The sequence below is a fragment of the Agelaius phoeniceus genome, chromosome 8, assembly GCF_051311805.1.
Source record: "Agelaius phoeniceus isolate bAgePho1 chromosome 8, bAgePho1.hap1, whole genome shotgun sequence".
NCBI lineage: Eukaryota > Metazoa > Chordata > Aves > Passeriformes > Icteridae > Agelaius > Agelaius phoeniceus.
In genome coordinates this window covers 4,458,578-4,465,000 of record NC_135272.1, presented here as the reverse complement: position 1 = coordinate 4,465,000, position 6,423 = coordinate 4,458,578, and the positions used below count along the sequence as shown (strand labels likewise).

Genomic DNA, 6,423 nt, shown 5'->3' with positions numbered 1-6,423 from the left:
GGAGAGTTCTCTTTTCTTTGTGAAGGGCTGGGCGCCCTGGAAAGGGTTCGCCCCGAGAGAGGGGCCCACGCCTTGGAAAGTGTCGCGGTTCCGGCAGCGTCCGGTGAGCTCTCGCTGGCCCGTGAAAATCTGGGGGAGAGGGTGTAAGACTCGCACTGGGCCGTACCCATATCCGCAGCAGGTCTCCAAGGTGAACAGCCTCTGGCATGTTGGAACAATGTAGGTAACGGAAGTTGGCAAGCCGGATCCGTAACATTGGGATAAGGATTGGCTCTAAGGGCTGGGTCGGTCGGGCTGGGGCGCGAAGCGGGGCCGGACGCGCCCTGTGGCAGGACGAGGCACCGCGCGCAGGTGAGTGCGCTCCGCGTGGCCCGCCCGGGTGCCGGGGCATGCGCGGGTGCGCGCAGCGTCGACTCTGGACACGCGCCAGGCCCTTCCCTTGGATCGCCCCAGCTGCGGCGGCCATCGCCCGCCCTCCCCTCCACCTGCCCTCCGCCTTGCCGCGGCCGGCGCCCCAGTGGTGACCGCCACCATCGTCGTAGCACGCCGCTGCCCCGTCAGTTCCTGCCGGCGGGGTCCCCGCGGCGCACGGCCGTGGCCAGCGTCAGCCAAGCAGTTCGCACGAGGGAGGGTCCCTGGAGGGGGTCTCCGGGCTGGCGCCCCGCCTCGGCCGGTGCCTAGCAGCCGGCTTAGAACTGGTGCGGACCAGGAGAATCCGACTGTTTAATTAAAACAAAGCATCGCGATGTGATTTCTGCCCAATGCTCTGAATGTCAAAGTGAAGAAATTCAATGAAGCGTGGGTAAACAGTGGGAGTAACTATGACTCTCTTACTACCTGAAACCTGGCCCCCTGGTTGGACAGGGGCGACGGGTTCGGAGGTGGGCTGACCACCCATTCCATTCCCGATGTTGAATCCGGTCATGACTCGGCTATTCCAAATCCAAATCCGTTTCTCGGAGGAGGAAACTGGGGGCAGCTGTTACACCTTACTAGGGTATCGGTGGGCACTCAGACCTCCTGAGATGATTTTGTAACATCTACAACCACCAAATTGACAGAAAATGAATTGGACTTGCTGGTGAATTTCTCTTTAGAACTATATAGGTCAGATCTGCAGGAGCATGTACAGGGGGTGGTTCATGTTTCTGTTAATGGGGGGGTGTTGAACGGGTTTCCTGAGGTGTTTGAACAGCCTACACCACAACTGAGTGAGGGGGATGACTTAAATCCTAGTCCCCCTAAGGACGATGATCAGAATGTACTTGGGAAGGGAGGCAGTGGGAAGGGGGAAGAGGGTACACCAGAGGCATTGCCTCCAGTGCCTGAGGTCTGCAGTGAACAAGCACCGGATGACATGGTGAAGGTGACTGTTCCTGACAAAAATCCACCATGTCCTTGCTGTGGTACCCAGGTCAACTCGATGTTGGCCCTAATTGAACACCTTAAGGGGTCTCACGGGAGGAAGAGGGTGTGCTTTCGGTGTGCCTAGTGTGGGAGGGAGGATTTTAACCATCACAGTACTGTTTGTCATTTTGCAAAGTGCAAGGGTCTGAAGGATGCGGGACCTCCAGTGGGAGAGTGGATATGTGAGGTATGCAGTAGAGATTTTATGACTAAAATTGGCCTAGGACAACACAAAAGATTGGTACATCCACTGGTTAGAAACCAGGAGAGGATCGATGCTTCCCAACCGAAAGAAACATCAAACTGAGGAGCCCACAAAAGATGCTGGACAAAGGAGGAGGAAGATCTACTTGTCAAGCTGGAGGTACAGTTCGAGAGTCACAAAAACATTAATAAGCTCATATCGGAACACTTAACAAGCAAAACAGCTAAGCAGATTGGTGATAAAAGAAGAATGCTGCTCAGGAAGAATGGAGTGGGTGGGGGAGCAGCTGGGAACTTGAAATCAGAACCTGGGTCAAGTCATCAATCCCAGGCAGGAACTGTGAACAATGGACTTGGGGGGAACCACCAGCCGGGAGGACCAGCTGCTGGGAAGGGAACAATAGGGACATCTGGACACCACTTTGATAGGGATAACGGTCTCCGGGAAACCGTTGGCCAGCAGAGGGCAGGGCGACTGCAGGCTCGTTATCAGAAAAGGATCAAAGAACGTTTATCAGATGGGACAATTAACAACTTCCCCAGAGCATTTGAACAGTTATTAGAAGGCCAAAAGGTGCGACCACTGCTCAATCAGACAGCGCAGGACTGCTTTGGTTGCCTGGAATCAGTGAGCCCAATAAGAACAGCACTCCGGGGGGGAAAAGCAAAAGGAAACTCGGGAGGAGCAGCCAAGAAAACAGTTTCAGAAGTGGATGAAGGACAGAGCGATCAAAAGAGGTAACTACCTCCGCTTTCAGCGTTTATTCCATCTAGATGGGGAAATTAGCGAAGCTCATTTTGGACGACATCGAATGTCTGTCCTGTGATATATCACCCAGTGAAATTTATTCGGTATTCAAGGCCAGATGGGAAACACCTGGACAGTTTGGTGTGAGACTTGAGAGTCTTTGGAGACTTTGAAATTAAAGGGAAGCCCCACCATAAGGCCTTCAGGGACTTAATTACAGCCAAAGAAATTGAAAAGAATGTGCGGGAAATGAGCAAGGGCTCAGCACCAGGTCCAGATAGGATTGCCCTTGGGGACATCAGGAAGATGGATCCCGGGTATGCCCGGACTGCTGAGCTCTTCAACCTGTGGCTAACATCTGGTGACATCCCGGACATGGTGAGGGGGTGCAGGACTGTTTTGATCCCCAAATCGACAAAACTGGAGCACCTGAAGGACATCAACAACTGGAGACCCATCACAATTGGTTCCATCTTGCTGAGGCTGTTCTCCAGGATCGTGACGGCGAGGATGACTAAGGCGTGCCCCCTCAACCCAAGGCAGAGAGGTTTCATCAGTGAGGCGGGATGTTCTGAGAACCTGAAGCTCCTGCAAACTATAATTCAGACTGCCAAAAATGAACATAGACCACTGGGTGTTATATTCGTGGACATTGCTAAGGCTTTTGACACCGTGAGCCACCAGCACATCTTACACGTTTTACAGCAACGGAGAGTGGATCCCCACGTCGTCGGACTGGTGGACAATATGTACAAGGACATCAGTACGTATGTCACCGTCAAGAAGAACATGCACACGGACAAAATCCAGATCCGGGTTGGAGTGAAGCAGGGTGATCCGCTGTCACCCCTTCTATTCAACCTGGCAATGGACCCCCTGTTGTGCAAGCTGGAAGAGAGTGGCAAAGGATTCCATCGTGGAGAGCGTACGATAACTGCCATGGCATTTGCTGACGATCTGGTCTTGTTGAGCGACTCCTGGGAGAACATGAACATCAACATCAAGATACTAGAGACCTTTTGCGTTCTCACAGGTCTCAAAACGCAGGGACAAAAGTGCCACGGCTTCTACATCAAGCCCACAAAAGACTCTTACACCGTCAACAACTGCGCTGCATGGACCATCAACGGCACACCCCTGAACATGATTAACCCTGGGGAATCGGAGAAATACCTCGGCCTGCAGATCGACCCCTGGACTGGGTTTGCAAAAACCGACCTTTCTGCAAAACTAGACGTCTGGCTCGAACGCATTGACCGAGCCCCACTTAAACCTCTGCAAAAACTTGACATCCTCAAAACATACACCATTCCTCGACTGACCTACCTGGCTGAGCACTCAGAGATGAAAACAGGGGCCCTTGAAGCCCTTGACCTGAAGATCCGAACAGCGGTTAAGGACTGGATGCACCTGCCTCCATGCACGGGTGATGCCATCTTGTACTCGAGCACGAGGGACAGCGGTTTGGGCGTCATCAAATTGGCGGGACTGATTCCCAGTGTGCAGGCCTGGAGACTGCAGCACATTGCACAGTCTCCGGACGAGACGATGAAGACCTTCCTGGAGAAAGCTGAGATGGAGAAGATGTATGAGAAACTATGGATTCAAGCTGGAGGGAAGAGAGCGGCGATGCCGTCAATTTGGGATGCACTACCGGCGTCTGTACCACCCGCGACTGCAGAAACTTTCGGAGTCAGAAGCACCGAACCCTAAAAGTAAGTTCCCCAAACCATGTGATTGGAGAAGAAAGGAGTTTAAAAAGTGGACAAAATTGGAATCCCAAGGCCGTGAAGTAAAAAATTTTAAGGGGGACACAATTAGTAATAATTGGCTTCAATATTATAGACGCATACCTCACAGGAAACTCCTCACTGCTTTACAGCTCAGGGCCAATGTTTATCCCACGAGGGAATTTCTCGCGCAGGGGAGGGGAGATAACTGTGTTAAGTTTTGTAGACACTGCGAGGCGGACCTTGAGACCCGCGGCCACATCATCGGCTTCTGCCCAGTGACGAAGGACGCCAGAATCCAGAGGCACAATCGCATTGGCGAGAGGCTTATTGAGGAGGCGAAAAAGAGAGACTGGGTGGTGTTCAAGGAGCTGCACATAAGGGATGCCACCAAGGAACTGTACAAACCGGACCGGATATTCATGAAAGAGGACCATGCACTTGTTGGGGATGTGACAGTACGTTTCGAGTTGACAAAGACGACACTGGAGGAAGCTGCCGTGGAGAAGGTGAACAAGTACAAACATTTGGAAACCGAAGTGCGGAGCCTCACCAACGCTAAGGACGTTGTTTTTATGGGTTTTCCCCTTGGAGCGCGGAGGAAGTGGTACAAGGGGAACTTTGAACTTTTGGACACTCTTGGACTTCCCAGATCGAGGCAGATCACTGTTGAAAGGACTTTATCCACGGACGCGCTCATCTCATCTGTGGACATTGTACATATGTTTGCCAGTAGAGCTAGGAAATCAAATGTATAGGATAGACATTTTTGTATTTTTGTACCTTGTACCTCTTGGTTTTTGCATTTTACTATTTTGTATCTTGGGGGGATCTTTTGTAGCAATGTTGATTTACAGATGTATGCTTATTACTTTTATATTTTAATAAACTAGATGGTAGCTAGGTTCGCAAGGCAGCCACAAGCCAGTTAGGTAGCTCATAGTGGGTAGGGACAGGAACTTTAATTCCCAACGCGTCAAATACCACCTGAGTCGGACCAATCTTACCGGACTTGTACCGCTTAACTGGATTTGTCCAAGGTGGACGGGCCACCTTTACTTAACCCGGAAAAGGGACATATATTATTTATATGTGTTTGATATATAGCCAAATGCCTCATCATCTAATTAGTGATGCGCATGAATGGATGAACGAGATTCCCACTCTCCCTACCTACTATCCAGCGAAACCACAGCCAAGGGAACGGGCTTGGCGGAATCAGCGGGGAAAGAAGACCCTGTTGAGCTTGACTCTAGTCTGGTGCTGTGAAGAGACATGAGAGGTGTAGAATAAGTGGGAGGCCGGGCGCACACTCAGCGGTGCGGGGCGACCTGCCCGCCAGCATCCCGGCCGTCGGTGAAATACCACTACTCTGATCGTTTTTTCACTTACCCGCTGAGGCGGGGGGCGATCCCCGAGGGGGGCTCTCGCTTCTGGCGCCAAGCGGCCGGTGCGCGCCGGCCGCAACCCGCTCCAGGGACAGCGTCAGGTGGGGAGTTTGACTGGGGCGGTACACCTGTCAAAGCGTAACGCAGGTGTCCTAAGGCGAGCTCAGGGAGGACGGAAACCTCCCGCGGAGCAGAAGGGCAGAAGCTCGCTTGATCTTGATTTTCAGTACAAATACAGACTGTGAAAGCGGGGCCTCACGATCCTTCTGGCTTTTTGGGTTTTAAGCAGGAGGTGTCAGAAAAGTTACCACAGGGATAACTGGCTTGTGGCAGCCAAGCGTTCATAGCGACGTCGCTTTTTGATCCTTCGATGTCAGCTCTTCCTATCATTGTGAAGCAGAATTCACCAAGCGTTGGATTGGTCACCCACTAATAGGGAACGTGAGCTGGGTTTAGAGTGTTGTCAGACAGGTTAGTTTTACACTACTGATGATGTGTTGTTGCAATAGTAATCCTGCTCAGTACGAGAGGAACCGCAGGTTCAGACCCCTGGTGCGTGCGCTTGGCTGAGGAGCCACTGGTGTGAGGCTACCATCTGCAGGCTTATGACTGAACGCCTCTAAGAATCCTGCCTAGACGTAGCAATACCGCAGTGCCGCTGGCGCCTCAGTGGGCTCGCGATAGCTGGCTGCCCACCCGTCCACGGGATCCGGGGGCTGGGCACCAAGTGAAGGGCCGCGTGCCGTGGGTGTGGGCGCGCTCTGAGCGCCCACGCCGAAAGAGAGAGAGGCCCCACCCCACCCTGGCTACAGCCGTGCGTGGCCCAAGATGCGGGGCAGGGGCTTGGCCGCACAGGCGTAGGCGGTGGCGGCAGCATCGGGTCTCCCCAAAGACCCCTGTGCGCAGGTGCGTGGTGCGGGTGTGGCGGGGTACCCATTTCCTGCCG

General features: G+C 53.0%; 1 pseudogene; it reads left to right on the top strand.

Moving 5' to 3' along the window:
• The window catches only part of LOC129133427 (28S ribosomal RNA), an 8,326-nt pseudogene extending 2,195 nt beyond the window's left edge, over nt 1-6,131 (top strand).
• The last annotated feature ends 292 nt before the right edge of the window (nt 6,132-6,423 follow it).